Here is a 19,534-nt window from a genome sequence, read left to right as displayed (position 1 = left end):
ACGGCATTGCTGCAGAGTATACTTGCTTCCAGGACCGTGACTTCTGTGGAGATACAGCCCCTCAGCAGAGGGTGATGGAGAAGGACAGCCCAGAACAGGAGGGGGAGAAGGATTTATTTTAGTAACATTTAAACTCCTGCTGTGCCTGCTGCCTTAAAGTGGCTATGGACTGTGTGTATTTCAAGGCAAGTGGATTAAGGAGTGTTTTGTGTTAACAAGCTTACTGTGTGTCTCCTTTGCCATGAAAAAGCATCTCTTTTAATTTTCAGGATTACAGGGGACAATGAAAATTCATAACTAGGTGACTTGCAATGTCAGTTAAGGAATGACTAAATAACCCCTTTCTACATCTTGAATATTATCAAATGTTCTTCAAAGACCTAGCAGTATTACCAGACCCTATGCTGAGTGTTAGTTTGTAGTTCCTGAGATTTTAGTTAAAAACAAACCCCTTGTTCATTGTTTAAAAAAAGCAATAGAATGCTTCAGTGCAGCACCAGATGGAACATTTTGTGGTAAACAGGTTAGCCATTGCCTGCTGAGCTAATAGACCCTTCTAGAGAGCTAGCCGGCCCAGAAGCAGATCTGCAGGCCAGGTACCCTCCTTCTCTCCATCCACACAATGCTTTGTCCTCTGATCCCATGGCCAGTTGGAACTGGGATGGACATAAAGTCAAAATCTGCAAAGTCCTAGGTGAGATGCTAAAGATTCAAAATAGCTCTGATTAATGAATGGAGGAGGCCCATTTCAGATCCATGACTGGAAAAAACAGAGGCATTATCCTGCTTGGAAAAGTGGAACAGAGTTTGCAATTGAAATGTTACTCATGCATTTGCTAAAGCTTTCAACAGAGGGTCATTCATTGTGATTCCAGCATTTGAATTCAGAAAAGCCAATTATCCAAACAAATGACTAGAGGAAACAATAGTACAAATGTATTTTAGAGGAAATTTCCTCTCCCCTAATCCTTCTTATTTGACATATAATTTTAGTTTTACGTGTTGAACTGAGGAGAGGGTATGGTGACGTCATTCCCCTCTGCAAGGTTAGTTTTACTGAGGTTCTCTCCAGACTCTGGCGTTCAACTGGTCGTTTGGGTGACAGAAAACCGACAGAGCCAAATGAGACAATAATTTCCCCTTTACCACATGTAAATGGAATCTGAATTCAAATGCTATTACGTGAGTGCCATCATTTCTCAACCTAATATTTTTCTTGTCATTAAAAACATTTTATTTTTACATCTGATTTATATGCCATTGGGTGTTACATTTTTTAAAATATATAAACAGTAGTGACGAGGACCTTGCTGGAAGAAAAATAACATACAAGCCTTGATTTTCATCCTGTGACACCTGAGAGGATTTCTCCATATTATTTTCTCAGAGTTCGGTAGTGTACAAATTAGAGAAAGGGATGTGACTTGAAATGAGTCTGAGAATTGTTTTCAGCTGGTTCAAACTTGCTGGAGTTGTAGCAATCTTGAGTTTCCTAAAATTGGTAAATTTTACCTTGAAATCCTTGAATTCTTAATTCCAATGAACTAATCATTGTTGGGGCAGGGGTTCCTCTGTGTGTGTGTGTGTGTGTGTGTGTGTGTATTTGTGTGTATATTCTTAGTAGGTAGCTAAAATTCTTTTATTTTCTCCTTTGTAGTATAATGTAAAGTAAGGGTATTCATATTCTCCCAGGAAGCAACACTTACCTGTGCAAAAGAGTTCATAGTACAAAGAATGTCAGTGGGTTTGCTATTCAGAATTCTGTCTAAGTCAGCACTATTCACTCCCAAATCTGTACCACACCCAGGGAAACTGAATCAAGGCAAGTACTGGTCTCCACCTGGAAGAGCTTCAGCCCCTGGAGCATTCTGCCCACAGGCAGGACTACAAATGTTCCACTTTTCTCCATGAAGAAAAATGTTTTGTTACATTGTGGCCTCAGACTGAACAAACTGTATTCTTAATGGAGGGACTAATATACCAACTCACTCTGGCAAGATTTATTACTTTGTAAGGACAGACAGAGAATTCCTGGGTTAGGGATCGGGCCTGTTAAATTCATCATCTTAATTTTTTGCTTTTCCTTCTACTCGTAAACACAGAGTGATAGCTAGGCCACTGCACTATTTGTTCCTCATGGAATCTTCTAGGCACACTAGGCAAGACTATGTCTGTGTTCTCTGGTTTATACACATCATCCATGTGCAGAATTATTCTGATAATTCAAGCTGGAAATAGCATGCCCCATAGAGTCTCAGTAGTTCAAGCAAATTTATTATTATTTACTAATTATTACTATAATTTTATTATTATTGATTAATTCAACTTATTCCCTGAGTGTACATGCATGCATGCACATGTGTGCAGTGACAACATACAAGCTGGAAAGAAGGTGCAAAAAATAGCTTTGAAAAAGTTAGTAATGATTGAACCATAGGCCCTGTGATAAGTAGCGTTCACACACACCATTTCCTTTAATCACTGTAAGCCCAGCTAGGTATCATTCTCATGCACCATAGTGCTGTTTGTACCCTGAATAAATGTGTCTGGCTGAGGGGGAGAGTGGGGCTCAAATCCAGGCTACACTCTTCTTGCTAATCCAGGTATCCAAGGGGATGCATCTACCCAGAGGGGAAGCCTTTTCTAATATGCACAAAGTCCCCAACTAAGTTAATGTTGTCCTGGAAATGATTATCCTCATTTTACAGAGGAGGAAATTAAAGATCCGAAAGATTGAGTTGTTTCTCAAGAACATGTATCCAGGAAATAGCAAAGCAAGGACTCAACCTAAACCAATAGAGCTCCAAAGACCTCACCCCGACCCCATCCTGCAAACCACTGCCACTTCCTTCAACTAAACTGCATTGATTCAATTACTGGAATAAGGCTTGGTGTGCCATTTAAAATGCAAGGACCATCTGGTTGTGTATTAGTATTTTTAGATTGTTTTCTGAAAGTGAGTTTTAATGGGGAGGTGGAAAGAGACAACCAGAAGATAGGTTTGAGGTGGTAGATGGGAAAACGCTCAATAAATCCCCCCCAAAACTCTACCTGCTTTAGAGAATTTGAGAGGAGAACCCCAGCACATCTGCTGAAATTTCAAAGTGAACTATTTACCTAATAGGGTGTTCATTGATTACAAGCTATTAGTGACTATTAACCTATGAAATTGCGTTTACAGTTCACAAATATATTTGACTTTCACGAGCCTTCCTGAGGAACAATGATAAGTCAACACTCTTTGCCTAAAGGGTGTGATCACAGAGCACAAAGCATGACAAATGAATATGCAGCCTTTGAATTTGGAGTTGACAAAGGATCATGTTTCACAGGTTGGCACACTGATCTTCGCCCTACTCCACACAGCCTCTGAATTCCATTTACAACTTTGCAGGATTGAATGTCAAATTAAAATACAATCATTCCATTTCAAATAGTTCCCTGTACAATGATCTCATTTTTAAACTTTCACTAATGTGGTTATTCTGGTGCGGTTATTATCATCAATATATGTATGTAAAAATGTCAATGCTGAACAGCAGATAATATCTTCTAATAACATGTAACAAGGCTGAGCTGCTTTCCCATAGAACCTCACACTTTTGGTGGATGACATGGAAAGTGGAGGTGGAGGAACATAGCATTAGCTGTTGAATATAAAGCAAGGACAATAGGCGTTCAGTCAGGTTGCCATTTTTTGGTATTTCTGCTGTAGTTTTGCTGTTCTTTTGGTTCTTTTTATAGTGGGTGGATTTGTTTATGTGGAGAAAAGCGTATTTGTTTATAGAGAGGGAGGTTGAATGTGTATTTGGTTATTTCAGAGAAATGCAACTTGGTATTATGAGCCTTTAATTCTACAGGACAGTCTCCAGATCCCTTTGATGTAGAACTTCGTCGTGCAGATACTATTGATTCCCTCCCCCCACCAGTTATAAACACTTGCTGATTTCCTGTCAGTTAAGATCTTGACGTAAAGGTATTTCAGACTTGCTGCCTTAGATCTCTGTTGCCCATCTCTCTTGAATGTAATTATTGACTTGGCATATCAGTTGACATATAAAAGGGAAAATCAGATTGCCTATATTTATCATACATAATATTCATAACCTATATGTAAGGGCTGGGCACAGTAATTTTTGTAACCTTTCAAGTGATTTTCCAGAAGATTGCTTCTGCCCTTCTCTTCTACAGCTCTGCCAATCACACACACATACACACACACACAGACACACACACCACACCACCACCACCACCCTGACTATTTGGAACAAGACTTCAGAACAGCAAAGTCTGAACTGACCCGTAAATCTCAAACTTGCTCCTGGACACAATGCCTGCAGTGGAAACACTGTAACTGCTCAATAATTCCAGAGGAAATTTCTCTTTACTCTAAAATCAGTAAACTTCTCTCTATGTCCCTAATGCCTTCTCAGAAAGTTCTCCCTGATCTTTCTTATTTGGAATTTGAAACTTATTTGAAACTTACCTTGACTCAACCTACCCGTCTTGCTCTAGGTGTCTACGGCCATTGCCGCTTCCTCTTTCAAATCCCAAGCACTTCAGGGGTGGGAGACAGAGTTGGGGGGGGGGTTCTTCTTTTTCCTCCTTTGTCATTTCCACATTATTCTTCCCTCTCTTCCTTGGAGGCTGACGCTAAGCTGACTGCCCTTTCTCACTCTGTGTGCTCTTTTTCACTGCCTTTCCAGAACCCTCCACGCTAGTCGGTCTCCCTTTCCACCTTAATTCATTCCACAGGCCAACCCATTGATGACTGGAGCCATGTGGCTTCCTGAGCCCTTCACAGGAAGAACCTTCTGTCCACCACAACGGCCAGCACACCCTCACCCTTCCATCACTGTCAATATGCAAAACTGCTCCACTTCCACGATCACTAGCCCAGAAAGCCTGCTCTCCAGGTGCCACCCTTGCTTTCCAGTTGAACTATGCTGTTTCTCACTGAGAATTCTGGGAATTCCCTAGCGGTCCAGTGGTTAAGACTCTGCACTTCCAGCACCCTGCAGGGGGTGCAGGTTCGATCCCTGGGCAGGCAAATAAGATCCAGCAAGCTGATCGGCATGGCAGAAAAAAGAAACTCACTGAGACTTCTGCTTCACAAGACCCTCACTGAGCCCTCCAGTGGGCCAGCCTCATCCTTACTTTCCTTCAGGCCCCCGCCTCTGCTTCAGTAACAATGGATCCATTTTTATCTGCTCTGTGTATTGGTATTCTATCCTGGTTTACTTGGAATTAACACTTCTTCTAACGAAAATACTCAGGCATCTCTCTCATTTTAGCAAGGAAAAAACAGAGGCACAGAGAAGTGAGGTGATCTCTTTCCAATATTATTTAGTGACAAAAGTTCCCTGATAGCCAATCCATATTCCTTTCACAGTAATACAAACAACCAAACTTTAAAAATAAGATAAGAAGCCATCTTTACATGAATGTTTAGGCTTTTGATATTTCAGGTCTGTTTTTTTTTTTTTAATTTTACACTTTATTTATTTATTTATTTATTTATTTTTGGCTGTGTTGGGTCTTCGTTTCTGTGCGTGGGCTTTCTCTAGTTGTGGCGAGTGAGGGCCACTCTTCATCGCGGTGCACGGGCCTCTCGCTGTCGCGGCCTCTCTTGCTGCGGAGCATAGGCTCCAGACGTGCAGGCTCAGTAGTTGTGGCTCACGGGCCTAGTTGCTCCGCGGCATGTGGGATCTTCCCAGACCAGGGCTCGAACCCGTGTCCCCTGCATTGGCAGGCAGATTCTCAACCACTGCGCCACCAGGGAAGCCCCTCAGGTCTGTTTTTGTAATACGCTAATTTTAAGAATTATTGTTAGCTTATTAAAAATCTCATTAATTACATATATATGCAATTATATGTCAATATATATGTAATTATATAACACATATATGTATACAAAATCTCCTACACATATAGTTACACATATTCTGTAGAAGCAATGGGGATTCACGCCTTTGAAAGGAATGACCACTGCTGATTTCGGCAGTATATGAACCTAGACACAGCGGGTGAAGCTGCTGACATCTTTAGATGCTTTTGATTCTTGCATCCTGATGTCATAAAAGAGCTTTTTTTTAAAGGGCATTTTAATCATGACTCATCTTCCAATTTCCTTCCTCCCTGATCCCAGCATCTTTTCCTGAAGCACACACTGTGCCTGGGTTTCCATGAGGAACCCAGGGCAGTGAGGCCAGGGAGTTGGAAGTGTGTCAGAATCAAGCAGAGGGGATCCTCGCCAAGGCGTCAGAACATCTTCTGTTGGGTCTGTGTACGTTCAGGAGTTTCTCTTTCACTGAGAGCCACGGATGGCCAGAGCTGACCTCAGGCTTCTTCCTGGAACTTCTTCATGTTGTTTAATCTTTGGATGCCATACTTATCCCTTCCAGACAAGTGGTCTTTTCTAGCAGGAAAATCTCTGGGATAGGTTGGCTACCATTACTCTTTGAGCTGCTCCAGTGTTTACTTAAGTTGAAAGCCAGGTACATACATCTTTCTCTGTGAATTGTTGCTGTTGTTGCCATTTTGCTGTATCCATGTTTCTGTTTTTCATCAGTCTCTGGTTTTGTCTCACTTGTATCCTTTCCTGCACTTAGTTGCAGAGTCAGAAGCCTTCATAATCAATGTCCTCCTATTCATCTGATCTACTTCGCAGTTTGCTGCACTGTGTCAAACTCTACTAGGATGACTGTTCCCTTGAGACTAACTACGAGGCAACTTGCGCTTTCTTCTTGCTCTGCTTCTTAAGATTTCACTTTCACTTTAAGACAGTATATAGCTCACAGAATGCAGAGCCTTGAGAAGCCAATATGTAAAATAGATCCAAGAGCTTTAGAGTCAAAGCTGAGTTCACATTCAGGCTCTGACTCCAGGGTGTGACCAAGGTGGAGCTGTATAACCTCTCGAAGCCTCAGTTTTCTGTGACTTAAAAAGGGGATTGTAATACTTAGCATTCTACCACTCCTCAGATCAATGCCTTGATTCACGAGATAATGCATGTAAAACCCTTGGTTCAGCGCCCGGTGCATTGAAACATTTAACATGTACAACCAACACAAATAACATGTGCTGTGTTATCATTATTAAAAATAACCAATTCTTTCAGATAATCTTGCCCTTGGCTACCAAGCCTGGAAGGCAGTGGTATTGTTCATCTCATTTTCCCAGTTTTACGATCACTGGAACAACCAGTCTGGCCTCAACTTGACCGTTCTATCTGTACATATTACCTTTTAAAGTCTATTGGTACTGTGAGGGTTTTTTCCCCCAAAGCTAAAAAGTGGTTTTTCTGTTCTAGTGTTTTCTTGGCAGGAAACAATAATTTCTAAATAAAATGCCACTTCTAAACCAATCTCTTAGAAAAATAGATTATTTTTGTTTCTGACCTTTTCTTAATCCATTTCAGAAGCTAATTCTTTCTCCTTCTTTAAACAAGTTATAAAACCTTCTATATTTAATACGCTGAGGCGTCTAGTCAAACCATTGCTGTCCCAAAAGAAAAGTCCTTTTAGCACTTTTACAGTTTCTTGCCGTGTGCCCTAGCAAATGGTGTTGCAGGGATGGTTTCTTAATCATTAAAATGACATTCGAAAATGCTTTTATTTTGAGGGATTACTAAGAGGTTTTAAACATTTCTAGTTAGAAAAAAAGCTGTTTAGCTGAGATCTGAACCCACCAGAATAAGCAATTCTGGTGACTCTGTTTTGTAATTATTTATACATAAAAGGCTAATATGCTCTTTACCTTCTTGGTCATATGTTTGATGTTTTTCAATTTTCTATATGCTCTTTATTTCCTTGTCAGTGTGGAATATTCTAACTTGTTAATGCTCAAAGGGCAGCAGAGGGCTACTAATAAAATGTACAGAAGATGTTTGGTAAATGCTTTCTGAAGGTGATGATGATGGTGATAATGATGATGACCACAATGATATCTAATTTAAAGTCATCTTTACTCCCTAATCTTCCCCCAAAATGTCTCATACTGTTACCAACCAGGGTTCTTGGCCTCCTTAATTAATCAAAATTGATTAGAGGCCAGACCAGAAATTCAGGCAAGGCTTTACCAGGGCCCCTGCTATAGCAGGAGGGAACGAGAACAAGTAACAGGTTCCCTTGCTCGCTCGCTCCCCGAGCTGGTTCCTTATATGCGGTGAGGGTAGGGGTGTGTCCAGGGGTTGGGCCAGAGGGGTAGCTTAGGTGGTTTGCCCACCCCTTTGGTGGTGCTGTGTGCAAGGGGCATGCTCAGTACCCTGCTTTTGCTGCTAGCTCTTCAGAAGTGGCCGTTGGGTTTTCGGTCTTTTTGTATCTTGTTGTCCATAATTTGCCCCAGCTGTGCATGCGAGCAGTTATTTTTAGTTCCTTATAGTTTCTTTGTATTTTGTTGCTTGAGGAGACGTTTGTCCAGGTGCAAGCACTGCAGCAAAGAATTCCAAGTCCCAGGTCCCAGGCTGTCTCAGTACTAGATGAGTGTGTGTGTGTGTGTGTGTGTGTGTACTTTAAGCTGTAGACTTGACGTTATTGGATGATGATGGAAAGATCACTTTGAAATAAATAGATTAATTTTCCACGCTATTTTTCATGCTTTGTTCCTGGACTTCTTAGAAATTACTCATTTTAAAAATCTGTGTTCACTCTTCAACCTTTTATTTTCTGAGTTTTATGTTTCTTTGTTTTAGGCTTACAAATAACACAGAAGTTGCAGAAAACCCAAGAGGTATGAGTCTTGTCACATCCTTTATGGATACTGCTTTAAGCGAGGGGCAGGAGGCTAACAAAGGAAGAGCTGGAACACCAGCAGGGGAGCGTCCCTCTCCTCTGGTCCTTTTCAGTCCAGTTACAGGTGAAAAGATGTTATCCTTCAGCCTGTCATTTGAATTGAAATATAGAAAAGATCTGTCAGTTCCCTTTTATGTACTCCTTGCCAATATGAACAAGCCTCATGCTAGGTCTTGTACTGATGTTTCAGCTGAAGCTGGCTGTACTTATAAACAGAGCACTGGTCAGGGAACTAAATAAGGATGAGCACTCGTTAACAGTGTGAAACTGAGCATTTCAGATATATGTCCTCTTACCTTAGGATTTTCAAAAGAAACAAACACTAGAGGAGTTTTCTAAATTAAAAACAAAACCCACCTTTCCGGGGTGTTTCAAAGAGAAAGGATGACAATGGAATATTACTCAGCCATAAAAAGAAATGAAATTGAGTTATTTGTAGTGAGGTGGATGGACCTAGAGTCTGTCATACAGAGTGAAGTAAGTCAGAAAGAGAAAAACAAATACCGTATGCTAACACATATATATGGAATCTAAGAAAAAAAAAAAAAGTCATGAAGAACCTAAGGGTAAGACGGGAATAAAGACACAGACCTACTAGAGAATGGACTTGAGGATATGGGGAGGGGGAAAGGTAAGCTGTGACAAAGTGAGAGAGTGGCATGGACATATATACACTACCAAATGTAAAATAGATAGCTAGTGGGAAGCAGCTGCATAGCACAGGGAGATCAGCTCGGTGCTTTGTGACCACCTAGAGGGGTGGGATAGGGAGGGTGGGAGGGAGGGAGACGCAAGAGGGAAGAGATATGGGAACATCTGTATATGTATAACTGATTCACTTTGTTATAAAGCAGAAACTAACACACCATTGTAAAGCAATTATACTCCAATAAAGATGTTAAAAAAAAAAAAGAGAGAGAGGATGAATTCTAATTGCACTTGTGTCCATATGTGACCTGCATGTGACCCAGGCTTACTAGTGGCCTCTTTTGCCCTCTTACCTTTTAATTAACAAGGAAAATACAAATAAGAAATTAAAAAACTACTTAAATAGAATATTCAAAAATTGAGCAGTTAAGGGATAATTGCATAATTAGGTTATTAAAGATAACCTGGAAGAAACAAGGGATGTAAAAGAAAAATTTTTTAAACACTTTTTATATGTTTCAATGACCTAGAGAAGGTGGACTTTTATTTTAATGAAGTATCCATGCCTTTAAAAAGATTATTATAGCAAATATGTGAAGGACTTTGATATGTCTAAACATAAGCATTGACAAAATATTTGTGTCTATAACCAATCATTTTGAATTCTTTTTTTAATGAAATGTACATAAGACCATTCATTTTTGTGGATAACCAGAAACTCAAGATCACTTGCAAATAGAGTTACTTTTCTTTCTTTGTGGCATCCTTGACAAACTGGAAGATTGTGCTCCTGGAATGTGGGGAAAACAGCTACGATGGATGATGTAACAGGAGCTCCCCCCACCCCCTACCCGGCAGCTGGCTTCAAAGATAATTCATTGTGAGAAGAGTGAGGAAGTAACCCGCAAAATTGTGTCCATGGGAAGTAATTTACATAATTGGGCATAGATATAAATGGATCTTTTCCTACGTTATTCTTCTAATATAGAAAAATCTAATCTACCAACAGCTGACTATTCAATAAAGAACCTGATTTTTTTAACAAACCAAAAATTATATATTCTAATGTGTGCTGTTCTTCTAAATAATATGTTTCTGTGACTGTATCCTTCAACCCCTGTTACAATTGCTTGATGTATGTGTGTGTGTGTATAACATGTAGTGTATGTGTGTGTGTATTTATGTGTGACTAATGCTTAATCCCTAGCTACTGTCACTTTAGGCTCACTCCATGAACAACCTAAGAAAGTCTCTCTAATAGTCTTTGCATCAGAAGTGCCAAATATATCTTTTTATCAGGGGTAACAAATGTGTGTCAAATCCATATGACTTCTACTACTCTCACATTATAAATTTATTTATTCCAATATTTTTGGCCTCTGATCCGAGATAGCCTAGCAATCTTTCTGAAAGAAGTGTTCCAGACAGCCGCCATGGATGAATCACAGCTGGCACTTGAAATGGAGCCTCTTTGCCAACCTTTTATGCACATAAGTTGCTTTTTACCCCACATGTGATACTCCATGCTGTGCCTACTTGGTTCATGGGATCCTACCTTCATATAGTTCTGTTCCTTGGAATCTTTATTAGTGTTATATACTAGGATATAGGATAGGGTTAAGCCAACATTATTTGCCTCTTAAAAGGATTCTTGCTGAGGTTTGGCAATACCTGCCAATTGAAAGCTCCTACAGCTTGATGACCAGGCTAGAAGTTTTGAAGCAGCAGCAAAAGAAAGAACTAAGCATATAAGAAAAATAACATAGCAGACTCTGAAGACAAATCTTTAAGAGGATCCACAAACTTTTTTAAGGCATGGATACTTCATTAAAATAAAAGTCCACCTTCTCTAAGTCATTGAAACATATAAAAAGTGTTTTAAAAATTTTTCTTTTGCATCCCTGTTTCTTCCAGGTTATCTTTAACAACTGATTATTTCCTGGATCCTTAGCTCTTTACAAAAATGAAAGAATGAAGTATTTTCTATAACATGTATCTGGAAGTTTTAATTTTAGATTTATAGTTTTACATTTTAATGCCATTATTTTTCAAGTTTTATTTTGCTCTATTTCTAGATTCTTCCTTTTTTTCCTATCTATCTCTCTTTTCTTTTTGATTTTGAAATTATTTTAGATCTTTAAAAAGCCACTCCTTTTTTTATTAGGTCTCAAATTATTTCCTTTGCTCCATTTTTAAAATTTCTTTCCATTTGTTTTTTCCTCTGCTATCAAGCAAGCATTCATATTTTCCATTAAGTACATAATTTCTCCTAATCTCTATAAACATTATGTGACAGTAATATGTTAACAGATACATTAAGACCTCAGTTAACTGTCCTAATACAAGTGGAAATACAGAGATAATTCCAAGAACCTAATTTTTATTTTAATGTGTTTTTCACATGTACATTTTAATGTGAGCTTTTATGATATTATTTTTCAACCCCACTGTTTCAAAGAAAACAATGGAGGTCTTTTATGAAGACCAAATTCAGGTTGAGGTATTTGGACATCCAGTTGCCCCAGTCTTTTCTGCAATGTCCCTACGGGAGCACCTAGCATCACCTGTCAGAATGAGACCGAGCCCTGTCCTGCCTCCCCTGTCTGTCCCTGGTCTTCTCTTTCTAAGTCATCTTTACCTGATGAACATTTTCTGTTTCTGATTTAACATCCTCTAGCTGGGCAGTAACATTGAGTGAGGGTCATACAAAACTGTGAAATGTATAAGCAGACACTGGATGGCTTAATGTATCAGCAATATGTGGCATAGTTGAACTTGAAAGTAAAACTAATAAAGATGACTGAAGTTGAATTTTAGTATTATGTGATCAGATAAAGACATGCTTTAATGATGTTACGATGCTTAACCCTTTCAGGCTGCTGCAATAGAATACTTCTTCAGAGATCCTGAACTCATTCTTGTGAAATCAATTTTAAGAAAACCTGAGTGGTTGAATGCATCAGGAAATTTTGGCTCATAAACTACCTTTATTTTTTGATTCGTACTTGTCCTTTTTACAGGATAAGTGTCTAGTTTTAAGTCAGGTGAATATGCAACTGGTCTTAACTACTATTGCTGACCTGGCCTTATCTTTTTACCAAGTGTGCCTTAAGCCTTTCTCAGCAGAAACCGAACCATTTTTTTTAGAAGGCTAAAAGTCATTTCAACCGCAGAGGCTCTCAAAACCTTTCATTTGACCATAAGCTCAAAGTTCAAATCAGGTAATTTACCTTAAACCTGGAAGGGGAACTAACTATATGCCCCAAAATTCAGATTCAACAACTTTCTAGATGTTTTTTGTCTGATCGTTCAGACTCATCCCCATTAATGTCCTTTGATATCCATTTCCAGAAGCTATGTCTGTTAAATCGTAATTGTTCTAAGTGTCATGTCAGGAAAAGCTCTTAAATGTCATAATAATCAGTCAGATTATTCAAATAATTTCTCCATTGTCTATTCCTATTTGGCACTAATTTGATAATAGGTCTTCCTTATATGGGTGTTTTCCCTTTACTGTCAAAAAGAAAAAAAAGCAGTATGTTCTACCTATTTTCCATTTTCCCAGGTTTTACTCCCTTGCTTGGAATTGACTTCCATGGAAAGTGCTATACAAACCTTAAGAACTTGGTCTTTATGATCCCCGAAACTTGGCTCTTGTGTGAAATTGTAAGAATTGAAATAGGCTCTTTGGTACTTAGTACTTTTCCAAAAAGTTCTCAATTTTCCAAACTTGACTATATTTCTGACTTCAGAGATCAGTAAGAACATGAATGAGATTAATTTTGCATGAATGTTTTTCATGTATACAACTTGGAGGTCTTCAGAGGAAAGAAGCAATATAAATTTCATATTCTATACATAATTTTTGCATTGCTCCCTACTGTAAACTTTGGTAAAGTCTAAAACTTAAAAAAAAATTGTATACTGTAAAAATTGAGGGTCAAAGATTGATTAGTCATTCATTTTTAATTCATTTATTCATCAAAATTTTTATTCCTTAAGTCTCGTCCCTCGGCTAATCGCTAGGGACATGTAGATGAACAAATGCCTAGACTTTATGGAGTGAGGCATCTCCTGGAGAGAGAGACATGCTTACAAAATCTTAGTAGGTCCATGTTTTTAGTTCTCTTTCTTTTAAATTTGTAATAGAAATTGCCTCCACTCCTGAGTCACTCCTATCCATGGGGAAAAGATTGATTTATCAGACCTGTGAAGGAAAAATTCATTGGTTCAAGGATTCCTCTTGGTTTAAGTTGTGCTTGTGCATTAGAAGCCATGGGTCATGAGAGTGATCTTGTTTGCTTTGTTCTCATTTCTCACGCTCATCACCACCCCTCCTAATGGACCAAGCCCTCCGCACAGGTGGCCTTGTTTTCTTTGTCCTCACTCTCCTGGCTCTCAGATGGGTGAGAGGGAAGCATCAATTTATTATATAAGAAATGAGTCCATGTCCTCTGCAAGCATCCTCCTTCAGCTGCTGTGTCTCAGGACTGAGACTTGAGAGGGAGTATTAGAAAGCCTGATTCTGCCCTGATACAGGGGTTAGTATAGATTCACATTGTCAAACTCACAAGACAAAATAGACTTCAACCTAATACTGTATTTGCTTAGCATAATAGAAGGATGCAAGACAAGAGATACATCAGGTAAAGCAGCTTCATGTCATCAGGTGGCCCAGCACCTACCCAGTACACAGCTTCTTTTGCTCTCATGGAGTGTGGATGGCTGCCATGGACAAGAGCTAGGTACATGGGGTCACTTTAACACAGAGAAGCTGTGTCCTCTGTTTCCATCTAACCTTGAAGAACTGTTCTAGTTCCGGAAGCCCAGGTCTCCATGCCACTCCATAGCTCCCCTGCCCAGGTGACAAGGGGGACACAGTCTTCCACGTCTATCTTCACTCTGTCATTTCTGACAAAGAGCACCATGAGAAGGCAGACTCTGAGATGATTCTCCCAGGCAGTCCTGGATCAACCCAGACCTGATCTTAATCCTTTACTCATAATGTCCAATCCACGTTTACCAACAATAAAGATGATACTTTGATCCTTATCTGCCTTTGTATATTTACCATTTTCTGACCAACGCATCACTGGGAGGTCTCTGAGGAGCCAGTTACACCCCTTTCCCTCCGAGTTCAGGACAGCTGAGACCATCAATTGCAACCATTGACACACATGACCAGTGTATGTCAGACTTTTTCCATCTTGTCAGTCAGGTAAATTAATTGTCTGCCTGTGGAGAGGTCTAAAGTGTTACTCTAATACTGTTACCAACCCAGGAGTGGGATCAAGAGTCTCCTCACAGAAACTGAGATGAAGAAATAGGTCACCTCTATCTTAAGAGTAGGTTTAATGCTATGATAGAGGACCATCCAAAGTGTAAGTTGTGTCCAAGGATGCCTGGAGGAGACCCACTTCCCATAGCAGTGAGAATTTGAGTTAGGATGTGAGGAGTGAATAGAATTTTCTAGTGAGATGAACAGAGAGAAGGTATTTCATGTAAGGATTTAGTAGGTGCCGAGGGGGAGCTGAACAATATCATGGAGATCGTGGGGAACACAAAAAGACCAGGGGTCTTTCCCCCAAATCCATACTTATATTATGAAAGCAATAGTTTTTCTCACTCAAGATAACTAATTGGTTTACTTCAATAATTTTAAGCCCATGAAATTGTATGTAAAGATAGGTATTCAACTGTGGTATGTATATACAATGGAATATTACTCAGCCATAAAAAAGAATGAAATAATGCCATTTGCAGCAACATGGATAGACCTAGAGGTTATAAACAGTAAGTGAAGTAAGTCAGACAGAGAAAGAAAAATATCCGATATAAATGAACTTATTTACAAAACAGAAACAGACTCACAGTTTTCGAAAACAAACTTATGGTTATCAAAGGGGAACTGTAGAGGGGGAATAAATTAAGAGCTTGGGATTAACACACACACACTACTATATAAAAAATAGATACCCAACAGGACCTACTGTAAAGCACAGGGAACGCTACTCAATATTCTGTAATAACCGATATGGGAAAAGAATCTGAAAAAGAATGAAGATATGTATATGTATATGTATAACTGAATCACTTTGCTGTACACCTGAAATTAACACAACATTGTAAATCAACCATACTCCAATACAATTTTTTTATAAAGATAGGCATTCAACCTTTACTCAGGAATTCCACAGAAATCTCAGAATTCTTTGAACTATTCACTCACTCACAAAATATTTTTTGAGTACCTACTATGTGTCGGGCACAGTTCTTTCTATAAACACAAGGAAGGCAGCAGTGAACAAGACAGGCAAGGTCCCTATTCACATGGAGCTTATGCTCTAGAGCTGAACTCTCCCATACAGCCACCATCAACCACATGTGACTATTGAGCACTTGACATGTGGTTTGTCCCAGTGGAGATGGACCAGAAGAGTAATGTTCACACTGAATTTCAAAGATTTTTGTATAAAAGGAAAGAAAGTAAAATATCTCATTAATATGTTTAATATTGATTACGTATTGAAATAATATCTTAGTTGTATTGAGTTAAAGTATACCATCAAAATGAATTCTGTTTATTTTGCTTTTATATTGTGGTTACTAAGAAATTTAGTCACGTAGGTGGCTTGCCTTCCTGTTGGACAGTGATGCCCTTGAGAGAGAGGAGTCAAAATATAAACTCGTTCACAAATAAATGAACAAGACGATTTCTCATAGCGCTACGTGCTATAAAGAAAATAAAACTGGGCAGTGTGACGGAGAGTGGCAGAGACCATGTTAAATGAATCTGCCAAGGAAGGCTTTTCTGAAAAACAATTTTTGCTGACATGTGGATAATATGCTGGAGCTAGCCAGGTGAATTTCTACGGGAAGAACAGCATTCTAGATAGAGAGATGGCAAAGATCCCAAGGAATGGCTTGTCATCCTCAACGAAATCAGAAGTCTAGTGGGGTTAAACAGTATTGAGCCAGAGGGAGAGTGGTATAAGATGAGGTCAGAAAAATAGGCAGAATCCAGTTCCTTAAGGACTTGCAGACCTGGAAATGAGATGGGATTTATTTGAAGTGCAGTGGAAAAGCACAGAAGGGTTCCTAGCAGAATGGCAGGAACTGATTTACATTTTTAGAAAGACCTCTGTATCTGCTTTACAGAGAATCAAATGCAGACAGACAAGAAGGGAGGCACAGACACCAGAGACCATTTCAGTAGTGCTGGCAAAAGATACTGGTGGCTTGGATTGGGAATAGCAGGGGGTGACATAGAAGTGAACTGATACTCAAAACAGTTTCACCTTCCAACTTTCAGAATCTTGCTGATGGTTTGGATATGGAAGGGAAAGGATGGAGATAGATGAGCGGTTACTCCTCTTTATGATGTGAGCTGTAGGTGGTGGTGCCATTTACCGAGATGAGGAAATGAAGACAAGAACAGATTGGGGGATAGGTATTTTGTTTTGCCCATGTTAAGACTGAGATTCCTATTACAAAGTTAAGTTAGGAGTTGTCGATGTAAGTTTGGAGGTTGGTGGAGAAATCAAGGTAAAAGATGTAAATTTAGGAGGCAGCTTATGCTTCTTTAAGCCATCACCTTAATTTATGTTTCAGCATCTTGTGACTAAAGGACTAGATACTGATATTTTTCTGTATTATCAGCTTCTTACCAAAACATCCTTTCATCCAAGTCCAATTTGATTCCATAAACTTTTACCCAAAAGTTGCTAATGTTAATCTTTCCTGGAGTAAAAATAAAAAACAGGATTATGATGTACAGTCAGAAAAGTGTGTTCAGAAAGTTCTAGTGTTGAATAGTGGACAGGAGTTCAAGAGCCTGCTTAAGGCTTTCAAAAGGGGCCTCTGGGGAAAATGAGGAACCTTCAAACCGACCAGCTCCTCTCTAGGGTAAAGCTTTGCTGGACAAGCTTCTGTCCTTCCCTCCATTCTTGCTTTTTGCAAGCATCGGAGATACACTAAAAGCATCATTGTTAATGTTTTTCAAAGAATGGAAAAAAAGGAAGCATTATAAGCAGAAAATCATAAAAGTAGGTGAAATTGCTTTATCAGCTGGAGTCTCCAAATGAGAGAATTATGCAGGGAGGCTTTAAACTAGGGGCGTGAGAGACATGAGTTTGATTTCATTAGTCTTTGCTAGGAGATGAAACTCTTTTTGAAAGCTCCAAGACCCTCTGGGGTCTGAGTCCATAAGTGATGCCATATAGAGCAGTACAACTCTGATGAAGCTTTAGCTAGTCTTGAAAAGAGTGGAGGACACAGCAGCTTTGGTGCTAAAGAAAAGCAAGCATGCTTTGTTAAAAACACTGATTTGTAAGGATGGTTGCCCATTCTGCAAACCCCAGGCACACCTCTTTTAGGTGACAAGGCCATTAGGAAAAATGATAATTAGATGAGCCAGGATTTTAGTAGTCATTCGCCAGGTGAGGAAAGCATTTTCCATCCCCACTGCTGAACAGCCACTTTGGGATCATGATGCCACCAGGAGAAGACCGTAGTCTGAGACAATTGTTAGTCCTTGACTGTGATATTTGCAACTGCCAAGTGGCCAACTGGCAAACATTCATCCAGGGCCTGCATAGTCTCAGCCCTGTAGTAGAAGCTGAAAGCACATGTGTGCACAAATTGGATTCTACTCACAGCCAGGTCAGCTATAGCTTTAGTGGTCCTTGTAAAATACCTTATTTGGGGGAAGTGTCTTTGAATAGGTGTGGCAACAGGTCAATCTGTTTAACAGCAACATTTTAAATATAACATTGGTTCAGTTATTAAATATGGTAAAACTAAGCATTTTGTTCACAGTCTACTCCTTTCCCCTCTAGTCTACTCTCAGTTTTTTAAAAAACATTATACCACATTAGTTTAAAAAGGGTGGGGGGAGGAGAGGTGGTATAAAATACAAACGAAATGAAATCTAACAAATTCTAATACAAGATTATAACCCTCAATACAAAGTGAGCCTATCTATCTATTTATCTATGTCTCTATCATTTGTATAATGAATATACAAAAGAAAATTAGAAAATAAAATGCAATAGTTCTGCTCATCAAGATCATAAAAATGTTTGTTTCAATAGAGAGAGTTGTCTGCATTTACTTGAACCTTCACAAAACTGTGTTTCCCTATCTCTAATTTTTTAATATAAAGTTTAGTAATATATGCCCTTTCTAATAACATATAAATAATAAAAATAAGAGAATATTATGCTGTATATGAATGGACCAATTTCTCCCACTCAATATCAGATTGGATTAACAAACAAGCAAGCAAGTGCGTAAACCTCTCACTACAAAACACATACACACATCAATCGTTATAAATAATTTATGGGAAACATAGTTAAAATGTATTTATGTAGATTGAAAATAAATAGGCAAAGACATATAAAGCAAATGTGAACCAAAACAATGCACGAGTAACAATATTAATATTAGATAAGGTGGAATGTAAAGTTTAAACATCAACAGGATAAAGAGAGAACTTATATGATAAGAAGATAAAATCCTTGGCATTGAGGAGTTGGCTGGTACCAGCTCATGAGAGCTGATTGTTAACATTTATTCCCAAGTCCATGTTTTATAACATCACATTGAAATTGGCCTTGGTGTGATTATTTACACCATGGAAATTGGCAAATGACACACATCAAGGCCTCCATCACCCCTCCTCCAGTTGTTAAATATTTACCTGCACATCCATGGATACAACTGATGAACTTAAAATTACCTGAAATGTGTATGTACTAAACAATATAGCAATTAAAACTATTTTTAAAAACTTATCAGAAATGTAAGAAAACTTTATTTAAAATACATAATCATATTGGCATATTTCAGTTTACTTCTTCAAAATTGTACAGATCCCCAAAAATTAAGTAATAACATAAAGGAATTTAATGACATAATCCATAAATTTGATAAATGAAATATATAATACTTATTATATGCAAGTGTGTAAATAGATGTCAGTTTAAAAGTGAGAAAATTTTAACAGTTAAATAAGGAAGCTATGTTTGGTTTGAAATACTATTGTCTTTTTAAGCATCACTATCTGATTTAGTAGGATATGAGAGTTAATC

At 38.7% G+C, this 19,534-nt stretch overlaps 1 protein-coding gene across 3 annotated transcripts in view; it reads left to right on the top strand.

Moving 5' to 3' along the window:
* Positions 1-19,534, top strand: part of PDE4D (phosphodiesterase 4D) — a 1,110,708-nt gene that overhangs the window by 319,058 nt on the left and 772,116 nt on the right. The gene's annotated exons all lie outside the window — the stretch shown is intronic.

This window comes from Balaenoptera musculus, chromosome 3 (assembly GCF_009873245.2).
Source record: "Balaenoptera musculus isolate JJ_BM4_2016_0621 chromosome 3, mBalMus1.pri.v3, whole genome shotgun sequence".
Taxonomy (NCBI): Eukaryota; Metazoa; Chordata; class Mammalia; order Artiodactyla; family Balaenopteridae; genus Balaenoptera; species Balaenoptera musculus.
Note: the sequence above shows the minus strand (reverse complement) of the source record. Positions and strands in the feature narration are given on the sequence as shown.